Consider the following 18886-nt stretch of genomic DNA (forward strand, 5'->3'; position numbering starts at 1 on the left):
TGTAAAGTTGAGTCAGACTCAATGCCCGACCACTGCAGAAGATAGAGAGAAAATGAAAGATGTTCCCTATGCTTCAGCCATAGGCTCTATCATGTATGCAATGCTGTGTACCAGACCTGATGTGTGCCTTGCTATAAGTCTAGCAGGGAGGTACCAAAGTAATCCAGGAGTGGATCACTGGACAGCGGTCAAGAACATCCTGAAGTACCTGAAAAAGACTAAGGATATGTTTCTCGTATATGGAGGTGACAAAGAGCTCATCGTAAATGGTTACATTGATGCAAGCTTTGACACTGATCCGGACGATTCTAAATCGCAAACCGGATATGTGTTTACATTAAACGGTGGAGCTGTCAGTTGGTGCAGTTCTAAACAAAGCGTCGTGGCGGGATCTACATGTGAAGCAGAGTACATAGCTGCTTCGGAAGCAGCAAACGAAGGAGTCTGGATGAAGGAGTTCATATCCGATCTAGGTGTCATACCTAGTGCTTCGGGTCCAATGAAAATCTTTTGTGACAATACTGGTGTAATTGCCTTGGCGAAGGAATCCAAATTTCACAAGAGAACCAAGCACATCAAGAGACGCTTCAATTCCATCCGGGATCTAGTCCAGGTGGGAGACATAGAGATTTGCAAGATACATACGGATCTGAATGTAGCAGACCCATTGACTAAGCCTCTTCCACGAGCAAAACATGATCAACACCAAGGCTCCATGGGTGTTAGAATCATTACAGTATAATCTAGATTATTGACTCTAGTGCAAGTGGGAGACTGAAGGAAATATGCCCTAGAGGCAATAATAAAGTTATTATTTATTTCCTTATATCATGATAGAAGTTTATTATTCATGCTAGAATTGTATTAACCGGAAACATAATACATGTGTGAATACATAGACAAACAGAGTGTCACTAGTATGCCTCTACTTGACTAGCTCGTTAATCAAAGATGGTTATGTTTCCTAACCATGGACAAAGAGTTGTCATTTGATTAACGAGATCACATCATTAGTTGAATGATCTGATTGACATGACCCATTCCATTAGCTTAGCACCCGATCGTTTAGTATGTTGCTATTGCTTTCTTCATGACTTATACATGTTCCTATGACTATGAGATTATGCAACTCCCGTTTGCCGGAGGAACACTTTGTGTGCTACCAAACGTGACAACGTAACTGGGTGATTATAAAGGAGCTCTACAGGTGTCTCCAAAGGTACATGTTGGGTTGGCGTATTTCGAGATTAGGATTTGTCACTCCGATTGTCGGAGAGGTATATCTGGGCCCTCTCGGTAATGCACATCACTGAAGCCTTGCAAGCATTGCAACTAATGAGTTAGTTGCAGGATGATGTATTATGGAACGAGTAAAGAGACTTGCCGGTAACGAGATTGAACTAGGTATTGGATACCGACAATCGAATCTCGGGAAAGTAACATACCGATGACAAAGGGAACAACGTATGTTGTTATGCGCTCTGACCGATAAAAGATCTTCATAGAATATGTAGGAGCCAATATGAGCATCCTGGTTCCGCTATTGGTTATTGACCGGAGACGTGTCTCGGTCATGTCTACATTGTTCTCGAACCCGTAGGGTCCGTGTTGGGGATATTGCCACTAGGTATAAACCGGCTTACTTGGGCCGGGTTAACTTCATTAGTGGTGTAAACAGATGAAGGCCCAAGGCCTGTAGATGGTTAGAACATATAGCCGTAAACCGGCCGCATGTATGGCTTGTATTGTAAGTAAGGAATAGAAAGATAGCAACCGGAGTACGAGTATGATCCGGTTGGGACTCTATGAACCGACGGGCGCCACCCGTGTATATAAGGGGGCGACCCGGTGGCGGTTCAGGGGAGACAACTACAACTCGAGCCTAGGCGAAGCTTGTTTGCTCCCTAGCCATCGAGATCATCAATTCCACCACAACTAGACGTAGGCTGTTACCTTCATCGAAGGGGCCGAACTAGTATAAAACCCTCGTGTCTTTGTGTCCGCTTTAACCCCTTCAAATAAACTCGTAGCGATGGCTCCACGACTAAGTCCTTTTGCTAGGACACCTGTCGTGACAAATCCACGACAGTTGGCGCCCATCGTGGGGCTATCGCACGATGGTTTGACGATCTTGGAGGGCAAGCTCAAGGGACTCGAAGGCTATGTAGTGGGCCGGATGACCAAGAGTCGTCGGGGCAGGATCTACATCGATGATGCAGGATGGGGTCCCGAGGCCGATTCGATCGAGTATGGGTACCGGGTCCCTTTGGCAGCGTACACGTCTTCATCGGCAAGATCGGTGAGCCTGGGCCTGAGCCGGACATCTACACCGACCCCGTCGAGACGGCTCAGCGTGCGAGATCTACCCAGGTTAAACCGGCCATGAAGCGTGCCTTCGTTGGAGTCATCTACGGAGGAGAGCGTGAGGACGAATCAGAGCACGGTAGCGAGACCGTCGTCTATTCCGGCGACGAGTCTTCGACCAGAGAGATCGAGTCGCTATACCGGATGCAAGACGATCAGGTGAGGGGTTGTTCCGATGGCGACAGTATTCCGAACCCCCCAGGCCAGATCAACCGGGTTGGAATATTCATGGCTGGCACCCAGGCGGCGAATTATTCTTCGACTGCCGCAGCAATGCTCTCCGGATCCGCAGCGGCAGCGGCAGCAGGGGCAGGAGGCCTTGTGCGCCCGCCGGTTCAAGTTCTATCTGATCTGTTTGACGCACTAGCCGCGCTTATGGCAGAGGATAATCCGGCGGATCAAGAGGCTCATAATGCAGAAATTGCGAAGGTGAGAGAGCAGATCGTGCAAGCCAAAGCGGATCTGGCAGAGGAAAAAGACCGGATGGCTGCAGAACGGGCTGCTTTGGACGCACAGGCCTATAAACTCATGCTTGACCAGAATGCATCACAGGAGGTTTTGAAGCGGAAGCACAGATCACGCCTGCCGTTAGGGTTTGACCCCCGAAATCTCTTTCACACTCCAGGAGCTGGACCCAGTAATCCACCGCGGTACCAGGAGACAAACCGGATTGAGGCGCCAGGGCCAGGAGCGACGGTCCAACCTCGCCTGATGGAACCCCCTCACCAAAATATTGTGGTTCCTCCGCCGGTCCAGACGCCCCCGGGTCATTATTCGAATCCTATGGACAACCTTGTTGCGGCCGCAGCACGGTTGGAGGCCATCCCAGTCGAAGGGGATTCTCCGCAAGCAATAGAAACACGCCGGGTTAAGGAGCTTCTCCGGACCGCGCTGATTCAGCAGGAGGCATACTCATACAGCCGTGATCGGATTCATTATACGCCCCGTCCGAGCCGGAGCTATAGCAGGCGCATAGATGAACCGGCCATATCAAGCAATGCGCAAGGCCGTGAAGCGGCCCGTGGTGATGACCCGGCAGGTGGTGTTGTCGATGCTCGGGATGCGGTGAACCGGGCCCGGGCGCAAAGGGAGGCCGAGTTAGCAGCACAGGATAATGCGGGCCAACTCACACCGGTTCGTTCTGCCACCTTTGCCGGGCCAGGAATCACATCCGCTCTGGGAGTGCCTTGCTTAGTCCCTGCTTTACGTAATGTGCGCCTGCCCAAAGATTTCAAGGGTCCACGCAAGGTGCCGAATTATACCGCTGATTTACCCCCTGAAGCATGGATAGAGAGTTATGAGATGGCCATGGAAATGCTGGACGTGGATGAGGCCGCATGTGCAAAATATTTCACCATGATGCTTGAGGGCACGGCTCGTACTTGGTTAAAGAGCCTACCGCCCAATTCTATCAGCTCATGGGCCCAGTTGCGGGCCCGGTTTATACAGAATTTCAAGGATACATGTAAGCAGCCCAAGTCCATAGTAGACCTGGCGGCTTGTGTCCAGGAAGAAGGAGAATCAACGACCCATTGGGTGCGCCGCGTTTCGGAAATTTTGCACTCGTCTGACAGGATTAATGCTGACTCTGCGGTCTTAACTCTGGAAGGCAACTGCCGGTTTGAGCCTCTAAAATTGAAATTGGGATGCATGAAGCGGTTCTGTAATGACATGGGAACCCTCATGGCTGCTTTAGTGAAGTATGCCGATTCGGACAGTACCAAGGATCCTGAGCTTAATGATGATGAAGCAGGGAAGGGAAAGAAGAATATCAACTCCAAGCAGCAGCAGAACAAGCTAGCAGGTCATGGAAATGGAGGCAAGCGCAAAGCGGACGGCAGCGTGGACTTTGTGGCCAACACTAATGCACAGGACAGGGGGCAGCGGCGCAGAGGTAAACCGGCAAATCGTAACGGGGCTCCCAACCCTAATGCAAGCCGTTTGAACTATTTGTTGAATCAGCCTTGCCCAAAGCACAGGACGAAGGAGGCACCGGCTAACCATCTTTGGAAAGATTGCTATATCATGCAGGAGTTCAAGAACTCTAATGTTTTCCGGTATGATCACGGATCAGGTGGCGGCTCAGGATCCGGTTTCAGCGGGCCGGATCACGATGGGGCTTCCGGTTCAGGTCGTAATCAGGGCGGTCACAACCACCAGAATAATCAGAACAGCCAGCAGCAGCAGCAGTAGTCAGGCTATCAGAGCCAGCCAAAGCAATTGAGCAATGGGCAATACCATGTCTTGACAACGGGCTTGGATAAGTGCGACCGAAAACTCCACAAGCGAGCGGTGAATTCTGTTGAACCGGCCTTACCGCGTTACTTACGCTGGTCAGAGCAGCCCATCGTGTGGAGCAGAGAAGATCACCCGCCCCGGGTTGATAATCCGGGCCAGTTAGCATTAGTGGTGGACCCTCAGGTGGGGGGTTATAAATTCACCAAGGTACTCATGGATGGAGGAAGCAGTATTAACATACTATATTATGAGACATTCAGGCGCATGTGACTAACAGACAAGGATCTCAGACCGTCGAATACGGTATTCCACGGTGTTGTGCCAGGCAAATCTGCGTATCCTGTTGGTAAAATAGCTCTAGATGTGGTTTTTGGAGACGAGCACGACTCCCGGTCGGAAAAATTGAGCTTCGAAGTGGTGAAGATCCAAAGCCCGTATCACGCCTTGTTTGGGCGACCGGCTTATGCCAAGTTCATGGCGCGGCCTTGTTATATCTACTTACAGCTCAAGATGCCGGGTTACAAGGGGACGATAACGGTTCATGGGAATTGTAGGATCGCTTTGGAATGTGAAGAGGGTGATGCGGCTTACGCAGAGTCGGTCTGTGCCACGGAAGAGTTGAAGTATTATAAGGACAATGTTGATCCGGCGGATATGACCCCTTTAAAGAAGCCAACTACAGAGCAGGATTCAGATCTGAAGTTCAAATCGGCAGCTGAGACCAAGCTTGTTGACTTCGTGCCTGGCGATTCATCCAAACAGTTCACTATTAGTGCCAACCTGGATCCCAAATAGGAAAGCACGCTCATCGAGTTCATCCGTGAGAATCGGGACATTTTTGCATGGAAGCCGTCTGACATGCCAGGTGTACCGAGGGAACTCGTTGAGCACACTCTTAATGTGGATCCTAAGTATAAACCGGTGAAATAGTTCCTCCGCCGGTTTAACGAAGAAAGACGCAAAGCCATTGGTGAGGAAGTGGCCAGGCTTTTAGCAGCTGGTTTTATTATTGAGGTGTTCCATCCAGAGTGGCTTGCTAATCCGGTGCTGGTTCTTAAGAAAAACGGCACTTGGCGTATGTGTGTGGATTACACAGATCTTAACAAAGCCTGTCCGGCAGACCCTTTTGCCCTCCCCCATATTGATCAGATCATTGATGCCACGGCGGGTTGTGAGCGTTTGAGTTTTTTGGATGCATACTCTGGATATCATCATATCAAGATGGCGGTTAAGGACCAGGAGAAAACAGCATTCATCACTCCCTTTGGAGCCTTCTGCTATGTATCTATGCCCTTTGGGCTCAAGAGTGCCCAAGCCACCTATCAACGGTGTGTACAGAATTGCCTGCATAAGCAGATCGGCCACAATGTGCACGCATATGTGGATGATATTGTAGTAAAATCAAGGCAGAAGGAGACACTGGTGGATGATTTGAAGGAGACCTTTGACAACTTGCGAGCTTACAGGATGATGCTTAATCCGGCCAAGTGTGTTTTTGGTGTTCCAGCAGGCAAGTTACTGGGTTTCTTGGTGTCTAACAGAGGAATTGAGGCTAATCCGGAGAAGATTACGGCTATTACATCTCTAGCTAAACCGGAGTGTATCAACGATGTTCAGCGTTTGGCGGGCCGAATCGCTGCGCTGAGCCGGTTTATCAGCCGCCTCGGGGAAAAGGCTATCCCTTTGTACCAAATGCTGAGGAAGACAGACAATTTCGTCGGGAGTCCAGCTGCTGACGAGGCATTTGAGAACCTGAAGCGGCAGTTAGCCAATCCGCCTGTTCTTGCAGCTCCAGTCGACAAGGAGCCACTATTATTATACGTAGCGGCTAATGCTCGGGCAGTTAGCGTGGCTATTGTGGTGGAGCGCAAAGAGGCAGGCAAGGAATATCCGGTTCAGCGGCCGGTTTATTATATCAGTGAGGTGCTGATTGAATCCAAGCAAAGGTATCCGCATTGGCAGAAGCTGGTCTATGGTGTTTTTATGGCCAGTCGGAAGTTGAAGCAGTATTTTCAAGGGCACCCCATCGCAGTGGTCAGTTCAGCTTCCTTGGGTGATATTATACAGAATCGAGAGGCGACTGGCCGGATTGCCAAGTGGGCTATAGAGCTGGGGCCGCACGGACTGAAGTACGTGCCTCGGACGGCAGTGAAGTCTCAAGCACTTGTTGATTTCATCAATGATTGGACGGAATTACAAGCACCAGAGGAGAAGCCGGATCACACATATTGGACTATTCATTTTGACGGACCCAGGCAATTGGAAGGCTCGGGGGCTGGAGTTGTATTAACTTCCCCGCGAGGTGATAAGTTTTGTTATGTTCTCCGCTTAATGTTCCCTTGTAGTAATAATGCAGCTGAGTATGAAGCCTTGCTCCATGGTCTGCGGATGGCTAAAGAGATGAATTTAAGCCGGGTTAAGTGTTTTGGTGACTCGGACCTAGTGGCTCAACAGGTGTCCGACACTTGGGACTCTAAAGACCCGCTCATGGCTGCATATCGCCGGGAAGTGGATAATATTGCAGGTTGTTTCAAGGGTTATCAAGTGGATCATGTGGACCGTCGGAAGAATGATGCGGTGGATGCTTTAAGCCGGTTGGGCTCTCAGCGTAAACCGGTTCCGCCTAACGTCTTTTTGGATGTGTTGCACAATCCGTCAGTCAAGCTCCCATGTGAAGCGGATTTGGCTATTCCTGATCCGGAGTCCCAATTGGTGGCAGCCCTGCGTGTTATTCCGGATTGGACAGTTCCTTATCTTGCGTACATGACAAGGGGGGAGTTGCCAGGGGATGAGATTTTGGCCAGGCAGATAGTCCGGCGATCCAAGTCTATGACGATTGTCAATGGTGAATTACATCATTGCAGTGTATCAGGGGCGTTTCAACGTTGTGTTTCTCCTGAGGAAGGCTGTGAAATCTTAAGAGAAATCCATGAAGGGGATTGTGGGCACCACGCCGGTTCAAAGTCTCTGGTTGCAAAGGCGTTTCGTCACGGGTTCTACTGGTTGACAGCACATGCTGACGCGGAGGACTTGGTTAAACGGTATGATGGATGTCAGAAATTTTCGAGGCGTGCTCATGTGCCGGCTCAGGAATTGAGGATGATCCCAATAACATGTCCGTTTGCAACTTGGGGGCTAGACATGGTTGGACCTTTTAAAAGATCCAAGGATAAGAAAACTCACCTTTTGGTGGCAGTTGATAAATTTACCAAGTGGGTTGAAGCGGAGCCTGTCAGCAAGTGTGATGCAGCAACAGCGGTACAGTTCATCAAGAAGGTGATTTTCCGGTTTGGTTTTCCACACAGTATCATTACTAATAATGGTACCAATTTATCCAAGGGCGCTATGAAGGAGTTCTGTGAACGAGAGCACATCCGACTTAATGTGTCGTCAGTGGCACACCCCCAGTCCAATGGACAGGCAGAACGAGCTAATCAGGAAATCTTGCGAGGCATCAAACCCCGGCTTTTGGTCCCATTGCAAAGAACACCAGGATGTTGGGTTGAAGAGCTACCATCTGTATTATGGAGTATCAATACTACGCCAAACCGGTCCACAGGATACACGCCATTTTTCATGGTCTATGGAGCAGAGGCAGTTCTCCCTAGTGACATCCGGCATGATTCGCCTCGTGTGGTAGCTTATGTTGAGGCAGACAATGAGACAACACGACAAGATGCTTTGGACCTATTGGATGAGGAGCGTGATATAGCGGCTGCCCGTTCGGCAATTTACCAGCAAGATCTTCGTCGCTATCACAGTCGCCGGGTTAGAACCAGAACTTTTCAAGAAGGAGATTTGGTGCTTCGATTCATCCAAGATCAAACGGATATGCACAAGTTATCCCCACCTTGGGAGGGACCTTTCGTAGTCAGCAAGAATCTGCACAACGGGTCGTATTATCTGATTGATATTCAAGAGCATCAAGACTCACGTACATCAGAAGAGGAGACCGGCAGACCGTGGAATATAGCTCATCTTCGGCCTTACTATACTTAAGCCATTGGCTTTATCTATGTACATATCATGACAATGTATATATTATCTTTGATATCTCAAACCGGAGCCTCAGCTGAAGCGGGGTCTCTGTCTGTCTCATCATGTGAGGTTACACGGAGTGGTTCTGTTTAAAGCGGCCTCCGGTTTACCCCTTGATATTTGTTTTTATATATCACTGGGGGCCTTGGTCGTGTCCGAACCAACGAACACCCTTTGATAGGCGACAGCCACCAGATCATTTGGGGACTTGGTCAAGTCTGAACCAGTCACGCCTCTTGGTCGGCCTAAGGCCACAAAATCATTTGGGAGCATGGTCGGGCCCGAGCCATTGCTACGCCTCTTGATCTGGCATATATGCCATGAGTCATTTGGGGACCTGACTGACCTGAATCATTGTCACTCCTATTGGGGGCCTTGATCCTGTCCGACCATGGTAATGCCATCTGAACAGCTCAGTATAGCATATTTTTGCAAATGGTTTTTATTATTACTTTTTGCTTCCATGTTGTTTTCATGGTTTGTTCGTTTTTTGTTTTTGTTGGATTTCTTTGTGTCAACAAGTATATTTTTTCCGGGTCAGCCAATGATTTTTGATCCCCCTTCTAATCCGGAGGATTCTGCCCGGTTTACCTTTTCCCTGTTAACATCATGGAGTAACCAGGGGGCTCGTATTAGGTCAGTACGGTTTGTATGGGAGCTATTTTCTCCCTTTTTGACGGTAATGGTTTGTAAAAACCACCGCTTCAGGCTTGGATAAGCCAGCCTTATACCCAGACATGTTCAAATCTTTCTGATTGCAGGAAATATGAGTTAAAGTTTTTCAAGCAAAAGCTTCAGCACTTATGCACGAAGGCATATTCCAGGCAGAAGTTTTAATTATCTTATTACAAGGCAGCATGGTGCCCAGACAAACTCATTGTTTTTATGGAAGGATGTTGCAAATAGCTCTTCAAACCAGCTTCCGGTTCAAGCCTGCTCTTCATCCTCCGCCGCTTCAGCTTCCTCGTCTCTACCCATTGGCTGGAAATCAACAGTGGTCCAGTCGATTCCCATTAAAGCTTGGAAAACAGCCTCTTCATGGATCAGGGAAGACGGTTCAATATCAGGGGCGTAAGTGTGCTTACGGATTGGAGGAATCAGATTCTCCTCTTCAACAGTTGGGGCAGGCACTCGCTTGTTTTGATTATTATATTGCGCTTGATAATGTGTCAAATCTGCCTCTTCAGCTAGCTGGCAAGCCAGAGGGCGCACTGCACGGTTTATGGCCCTTAAATCTTCTTCGTTGAACTCAGAGCCATCTTCTTTCAGACTGGGATAGCCTTGAGCTGCTTCCACAGGATCAAAGTCGGGCACCCATGCCTTTGCCTGGATTAAGGCATTGATGGCTCCGGTTCGGGCAACGGATTTTTTCAGCTCCTCAATCCGGGCTGGAAGCATTGACAGCTTGCTAAGAGTGTCCTGGATTAAAGAGGGCGCCGGGTTGTTGTGAGATGCTGTGGTGATGATCCATTGGGCTCCGGTATACAGTTGTTCTACCAAGGTGTAGGTAGCTTTCAATTTCTTCCGCACATCATTTCCTAAGTGCCCAATACGTGTGCCTACAACAAGATTGGAATGGTCTCAAACCGGACTTACGATACAACAGATTCAAATTCATCACAGAAGTTACAAGGAGCTTACCAAAGATTGCAGCAGTCATGGAGTGTATTTGCCGCTGTACGGCCGTCAGTTCATCCACCACCGGTTTAAGGGCCGCTTCAGCATTTTCTGCTCTTTTGGTTAAACCGGCCTTCTCAGTGGCCCAGTCAGATCGCTCTTTCTTGAAATTTTCTTTCAGCCGTTCAGCAGTGCTCAAAGCGCTGGTTAATTCTTGCTTGGCCTTATCTGTTTTAGCTTGCTGGGTCTTCAGGGCCTCCTGCAAATCGGCAATCCGGTCTTCCTTGATTTTAATCTCAGCCTGCATACAGATGGCATTTTCAAGCTTTACACAGGCGAGCCAAGAAATTGAAGTATCAACCACATAACAAAGTTATATGCCTGATACTTGGGGGCTAATGTACCTTCAATTTTTTGTATATTGTTCGATTACAAAGTCCCAAGCTCAATACAAGTATTCAACTTGGCACTTGGGGGCTAATGGCTATTTGATCAAGTCATGTTCTAAGGACAGCTTTTTATTTTTTAGGCCCGGTTTGCTTATGCTAAACCGGCCTTCGAGGGTTATGCCGACGGATTTCACAAACTATATTCAGGATTAAGTCCCGGTTTGACCAAAGTCACAAACTGGCCCTTGGGGGCTACTGGGATGAATGCAATGGCAGAAAAGAAAGATGGAATTTACCTCAAATTTATCCCTCATCATTTTGACCAGACCAGCTTCACAGTCACGGCTAGTGTAAAGCCGGTTTAAATAGCCAGAGTGAAGATCTTGAGCATTCAGAGCGGCGTATGTTTCTAATTCAACATCCCATTTTCCTTTGTTCAAAGGGGAAGAATCCTCTTTGATGGTATGCCTGGTAAGGGTGGCAGGATTCCCGGGTTCAGAGCGGCCTACACCGGTAATCACAACATCATCATCTTTTGACTCGCCGGTTTGGTTTGGTGCGGCCGTTTTGTCAGCAGGAATGTGGGATTTTTCAATCTGGACAGAGCTGGCAGGCGGATCAGCAGATGCTGGAATATTAATAAGACCTTCTTCAGGGATAACGTCGTCTTGCAGAGGAGGATCATTGGGGATGTCTTCAGAAGTAAACATTTCATGATCCGGCGCTTGGTTATGTTCTGGGGCCACATTTTCTTCAGCTGCTTTATCCAGGCGGGCCTTCTTGCTTGGCTTCGGTTTAGCCCTGAAAGAAAAATAAAAATTAAGGAAAAGTGTAAACCATTGTGTAGTATACTGGAAGCATATGCTCGGTTTAACTTACCCAGCAACTGTCTTCAAAGGTGGTAGCTGGGTGGCCGACGATTCACCAGATGATGAATGAGAAGTGACCTGATAATCGGAGTCGGATGGATTAAGAGGTTGACGGAAGAAACCCGCTTTACGATTTAAATCAATAAAAAGGCCGGAGACCTCAGAGCGGCGTTTTCGAACCGGACTGTTTGGTAAACCGGCAGAGGTAACTACCTGGCCACTGTGCCGGGTTGTGCGGCGAGCTTCGTGTTGCTGGGTCTTCATAAGAAATTGGGAATCCAGATAAGCAAGAGGATGAGAAAATTTAATTTTCCGGTTTGCCCGGCGAAATTTTGGCAAAGGCAGGATTTCTGAATCAGAAGAGAGAATGGTTACCTCAACGAAACCCGCGTTGCTGGCTTCAACGTCATCCTGGCAAGCATTATCATCAATAAGGCGTGTAAAAAGCAAGCCAAGTGAATCAAGTTCTACCTCAAGATCCGGATTACTCACATCATCGTCAATGGCTGGGTCAGATGAAGCGGTGGTTTTTCTCTTATGAGCTGGTTTCTTGATAACCTTGGTCTTGGGCCGGGTTGGCCGTCCTGCCTTCTCCGTTTTGTCTTGAGGAAGTTTCTTACTCCAAAACGGATTATCACCCTAGATCAGCAGTAATTAAGCGTTGAACGCATAAAATAGTAAACCGGTTCAACAATAAAGCAATTAAAATATTACCGCTGGCGGTTTGTTGGTGGTGCAGTAAGGAAGCAGACCGGTTTGAGCACAGAGGTGCTCCGGTTCATTCAGCATCTTTTTCACAGATTCTGTGACTTCGTCCTCAGGAAGTTGGATTTTAGTGTGTCGGAGTGGGTCATCGACACTATCAGTATACTCACACATCAAATTTTGGCGCCGGCTTAGAGGCAAAATGCTCCATGATATCCAGCAGCGTGCAAGGTCTATTCCTGTTAAACCATTGGCCATGAAGGCCCGGAGCTTGGACAGTTGAGGAGCATATTTAATTCTCTCCTTGGCGCTTAGCCTTTGTGGAAAAGGGTGAGTGTTGCTAAGCCGTTCCGGACGGAAGCCAGGCAAGGGATTTTCATTGGCAGGAGATGTATCCTTGCAATAAAACCAAGTTACGTTCCATTCTTTGGGGTGCGTATGGAGTTTGACGTGAGGGTAGGTGATTTCTTTCCTCTTCTGAATGGCCATACCGCCCAGTTCGGTATTAGGGCCGTCAGTGAATTCAGTACGACGGTTCAGATGAAAGAGATCCCTAAATAACTCGACTGAAGGCTCCTCTTGAAGATATGCCTCAGAAAGTACTTGAAAATGACAAAGATTGGTGACGGAGTTGGGGCCGATATCCTGTGGACGGAGTTGAAAGTTGGCTAACACATCCCGATAAAATTTGGAGCCGGGCGGTTTGAAGCCCCGGGCCATATGATCTGTGAAGACCACGACCTCTCCTTCCTGGGGCGTAGGAGGACATTCATCTCCAGGAACCCTCCAATGAATCGTGCTTTTGCTATCCAAAGCGCCAATGAGGACTAGATCGTTCAGCTGTGATTCTGTGACACGGGAGGGAACCCAGTTGCACTCATACACTTGTTTGGCCATGACGAGATCTACAAGAAATAAGTGATCCGGTTCAAGAACATGCCGGATGAAACGGTGTTGATCTAATTGCGGTAAACCGGAGGCAGTACCCATAAACCGGTCTTCTACAACGCAGCATCAGATGGGTTCTGGCGGTTCAACCAGGGGACTAATGACATATATACCGGTCTAGCAATTTTTTCTCTATGGTGAAGTTAAACCGCCTAGCCTAAGCATCAGAAGCAATTGAAACTATGGATAACTGGTTATGCAGAAACAAGTTTCACAAAATTATGTTACAGCCGCGGATCTACAACAAGCTCATAAAAACAGGAAATATTTCGAAGACTAAGGCGGAAACAGAAGTGAACCATCGAGCAGATATGTGCAGGAGATTTATGAGCTTTGATGAGAAAAAGCAAGGGGATACTAAAGGGATCGCTATTAAGCCCAGCAACAGTTCACAGATGCATTCAAGGACAGAGAACAGACATGAACGTGCAATAAACATAGCAAGAACATGGAACCCTAAGAACAGATCTAGGTTAAGAAGGAGAGAGGACTTGCCGGGAACGGAGAAGATGCGGGAAGATGCCGCAACACTCTGGTACGTTCAGGTTGATGCAGCAGCCCGAGACGAGGCAGAGGTCGATGATGGTGGCGGAGCTGCAAAGCCGGTGATGTGAGGAAGAAGAAGAAGAAGGGACGAAGGGGAAGAGAAAGGAAATGACCCTTCGGTTTTATTTATAAGGCAGCCGAGCTAGGTCAAACGCGCGAATCCGGGAGCTGTCATTAAGAGGGCGTTATGAATTTCATGATGATGTCATGCCGGTTTACAGTAACCAAAACTGATGATGTCATGCCGGTTTACAGCAACTAAAAATAATGACGACATGGAGATTTGCCAGTTAACAGAAGATATCCAAGACGCAAGATGGTGTGAAGGATTGAGATGAACCAGTTCAAATCAATCTGGGGCCTAATGTTGGGGATATTGCCACTAGGTATAAACCGGCTTACTTGGGCCGGGTTAACTTCATTAGTGGTGTAAACAGATGAAGTCCCAAGGCCTGTAGATGGTTAGAACATATAGCCGTAAACCGGCCGCATGTATGGCTTGTATTGTAAGTAAGGAATAGAAAGATAGCAACCGGAGTACGAGTATGATCCGGTTGGGACTCTATGAACCGACGGGCGCCACCCGTGTATATAAGGGGGCGACCCGGTGGCGGTTCAGGGGAGACAACTACAACTCGAGCCTAGGCGAAGCTTGTTTGCTCCCTAGCCATCGAGATCATATCAATTCCACCACAACTAGACGTAGGCTGTTACCTTCATCGAAGGGGCCGAACTAGTATAAAACCCTCGTGTCTTTGTGTCCGCTTTAACCCCTTCAAGTAAACTCGTAGCGATGGCTCCACGACTAAGTCCTTTTGCTAGGACACCTGCCGTGACAAATCCACGACAGTCCGCATGCTTAAGGTTACGATGACAGTTATATTATGAGTTTATGCATTTTGATGTACCAAAGTTTGTTCGGAGTCTCGGATGTGATCACGGACATGACGAGGAGTCTCGAAATGGTCGAGACATAAAGATTGATATATTGGAAGCCTATATTTGGATATCGGAAGCGTTCCGGGTGAAATCGGGATTTTACCAGATTACCGGGAGGTTACCGGAACCCCCCGGGAGGTATATGGGCCTTAGTGGGCCTTAGTGGGAGATAGGAGAGGTGGCCAGGGATGGGCCGCGCGCCCCTCCCCCCTTAGTCCGAATAGGACAAGGAGAGAGGGGGCCGGCGCCCCCCTTCCTTCTCTCTCTCTTTCCCCCCTTCACGAATCCTATTCCAACTAGGAAAGGGGGGAGTCCTACTCCCGGAGGGAGTAGGACTCCTCCTGGCGCGCCTCCTCTTGGCCGGCCGCCCCCCCTTTGAGCCTTTATATACGGAGGCAAGGGGCACCCCTAGAGAGGAAAGTTGATCCACGTGATCATATTCTTAGCCGTGTGCGGTGCCCCCTTCCACCATAGTCCTCGATAATATTGTAGCGGTGCTTAGGCGAAGCCCTGCGACGGTAGTACATCAAGATCGTCACCACGCCGTCGTGCTGACGGAACTCTTCCCCGACACTTTGCTGGATCGGAGTCCGGGGATCGTCATCGAGCTGAACGTGTGCTAGAACTCGGAGGTGCCGTAGTTTCAGTGCTTGATCGGTCGGGCCATGGAGACGTACGACTACATCAACCAAGTTAACGCTTCCGTTGTCGATCTACAAGGGTATGTAGATCACACTCTCCCCCTCTCGTTGCTATGCATCACCATGATCTTGCGTGTGCTTAGGAAATTTTTTGAAATTACTACAAAACCCAACATTTCACACCTTGTAACACAGGCAAGAACCCCTTCTTAGACTGATCCATATTGAACTTCTTCAATATCTTATCAAGGTATGTGCTTTGTGAAAGACCTATGAGGCGTCTTGATCTATCTCTATAGATCTTGATGCCTAATATATAAGCAGCTTCTCCAAGGTCCTTCATTGAAAAACTCTTATTCAAGTAGGCCTTAATGTTGTCCAAAAGTTCTATATCATTTCCCATCAAAAGTATGTCATCTACATATAATATGAGAAATGCTACAGAGCTCCCACTCACTTTCTTGTAAACGCAGGCTTCTCCATAAGTCTGCATAAACCCAAACGCTTTGATCATCTCATCAAAGCGAATGTTCCAACTCCAAGATGCTTGCACCAGCCCATAAATGGATCGCTGGAGCTTGCATACCTTGTTAGCATTCTCAGTGTTGACAAAACCTTCCGGCTGCATCATATACAGTTCTTCCTTAAGATAACCGTTAAGGAATACCGTTTTGACGTCCATTTGCCATATCTCATAACGATAGTATGCGGCAATTGCTAACATGATTCGGACGGACTTCAACTTTGCTACGGGAGAGAAAGTCTCATCGTAGTCAACCCCTTGAACTTGTCGATAACCCTTAGCGACAAGCCTAGCTTTATAGATGGTCACATTACCATCCGCGTCTGTCTTCTTCTTAAAGATCCATTTATTTTCTATGGCTCGCCGATCATCGGGCAAGTCAGTCAAAGTCCATACTTCGTTTTCATACATGGATCCTATCTCGGATTTCATGGCTTCCAGCCATTTGTCGGAATCCGGGCCCGCCATCGCTTCTTCATAGTTCGAAGGTTCACCGTTGTCCAACAACATGATTTCTAAGACAGGGTTGCCGTACCACTCTGGTGCGGAACGTGTCCTAGTGGACCTACGAAGTTCAGTAGCAACTTGATCTGAAGTTTCATGATCATCATCATTAACTTCCTCTCTAGTCGGTTCAGGCACCTCAGGAACATTTTCTCGAGCTGCGCTACTTACCGGTTCAAGAGGTAATACTTCATCAAGTTCTACTTTCCTCCCACTTATTTCTTTTGAGAGAAACTCTTTATCTAGAAAGGATCCATTCTTGGCAACAAAGATCTTGCCTTTGGATCTGAGGTAGAAGGTATACCCAATAGTTTCTTTAGGGTATCCTATGAAGACGCATTTGTCCGACTTGGGTTCAAGCTTTTCAGGTTGAAGTTTCTTGACATAAGCATCGCATCCCCAAACTTTTAGAAATGACAGCTTAGGTTTCTTCCCAAACCATAATTCATACGGTGTCGTCTCAACGGGTTTCGACGGAGCCCTATTTAAAGTGAATGCGGTAGTCTCTAAAGCATAGCCCCAAAATGACAGTGGTAAATCGGTAAGAGACATCATAGATCGCACCATATCCAATAGAGTGCGATTACAACGTTCGGACACACCATTACGCTGAGGTATTCCAGGCGGCGTGAGTTGTGAAACTATTCCACATTTTCTTAAGTGTGTGCCAAATTCGTGACTCAAGTATTCTCCTCCATGATCTGATCGCAAAAACTTGATTTTTATGTCACGTTGATTCTCAACCTCACTCTGAAATTCCTTGAACTTTTCAAAGGTTTCAGACTTGTGTTTCATTAAGTAGACATACCCATATCTACTCAAGTCATCAGTGAGGGTGAGAACATAACGATAACCACCGCGAGCCTCAACACTCATTGGACCGCACACATCAGTATGTATGATTTCCAATAAGTTGGTTGCTCGCTCCATTGTTCCTGAGAACGGAGTCTTGGTCATTTTACCCATGAAGCATGGTTCGCACGTGTCAAATGATTCGTAATCAAGAGACTCTAAAAGTCCATCTGCATGGAGCTTCTTCATGCGTCTTACACCTATGTGACCAAGGCGGCAGTGCCACAAGTATGTGGGACTATCATTATCAACCTTACATCTTTTGGTATTAACACTATGAATATGTGTAGCATTACGCTCGAGATTCATTAAGAATAAACCATTCACCATAGGAGCATGACCATAAAACATATCTCTCATATAAATAGAACAACCATTATTCTCGGATTTAAATGAGTAGCCATCTCGAATTAAACGAGATCCTGATACAATGTTCATGCTCAAACTTGGCACTAAATAACAATTATTGAGGTTCAAAACTAATCCCGTAGGTAAATGTAGAGGTAGCGTGCCGACGGCGATCACATCGACCTTGGAACCATTCCCGACGCGCATCGTCACCTCGTCCTTCGCCAGTCTCCGCTTATTCCGCAGCTCCTGTTTTGAGCAACCGCACCGGTATCAAATACCCAGGAGCTACTACGAATACTGGTAAGGTACACATCAATTACATGTATATCACATATACCTTTTGTGTTGCCGGCCTTCTTGTCCGCTAAGTATTTGGGGCAGTTCTGCTTCCAGTGACCACTTCCCTTGCAATAAAAGCACTCAGTCTCGGGCTTGGGTCCATTCTTTGGCTTCTTCCCGGTAGCTTGCTTACCGGGCGCGGCAACTCCCTTGCCGTCCTTCTTGAAGTTCTTTTTACCCTTGCCTTTCTTGAACTTAGTGGTTTTATTGACCATCAACACTTGATGTTCCTTTTTGACTTCTACCTCTGCTGATTTCAGCATTGAAAATACCTCAGGAATGGTCTTTTCCATCCCCTGCATATTGAAGTTCATCACAAAGCTCTTGTAGCTCGGTGGAAGCGACTGAAGGATTCTGTCAATGACCGCGTCATCCGGGAGATTAACTCCCAGCTGAGTTAAGCGGTTATGTAATCCAGACATAGTGAGTATGTGCTCACTGACAGAACTATTTTCCTCCATCTTACAGCTGAAGAACTTGTCGGAGACTTCATATCTCTCGACCCGGGCATGAGCTTGAAAAACCATTTTCAGCTCTTCGAACATCTCATATGCTCCGTGTCTCTCAAAACGCTTTTGGAGCCATGGTTCTAAGCTGTAAAGCATGCCGCACTGAACGAGGGAGTAGTCATCAACACGTGCCTGCCAAGCGTTCATAACGTCTTGGTTCTGTGGGATGGGTGCGTCACCTAGCGGTGCTTCTAGGACATAATATTTCTTTGCAGCTATGAGGATGATCCTCAGGTTCCGGACCCAGTCCGTATAATTGCTGCCATCGTCTTTCAGCTTGGTTTTCTCTAGGAACGCATTGAAGTTGAGGACAACGTTGGCCATTTGATCTACAAGACATATTGTAAAGATTTTAGACTAAGTTCATGATAATTAAGTTAAGTTCATCTAATCAAATTATATAATGAACTCCCACTCAGATAGACATCCCTCCAGTCATCTAAGTATAACATGATCTGAGTTAACTAGGCCGTGTCTGATCATCACATGAGACGGACTAGTCAACATCGGTGAA

The sequence above is a fragment of the Triticum dicoccoides genome, chromosome 4A, assembly GCF_002162155.2.
Source record: "Triticum dicoccoides isolate Atlit2015 ecotype Zavitan chromosome 4A, WEW_v2.0, whole genome shotgun sequence".
NCBI classification, from domain to species: Eukaryota; Viridiplantae; Streptophyta; class Magnoliopsida; order Poales; family Poaceae; genus Triticum; species Triticum dicoccoides.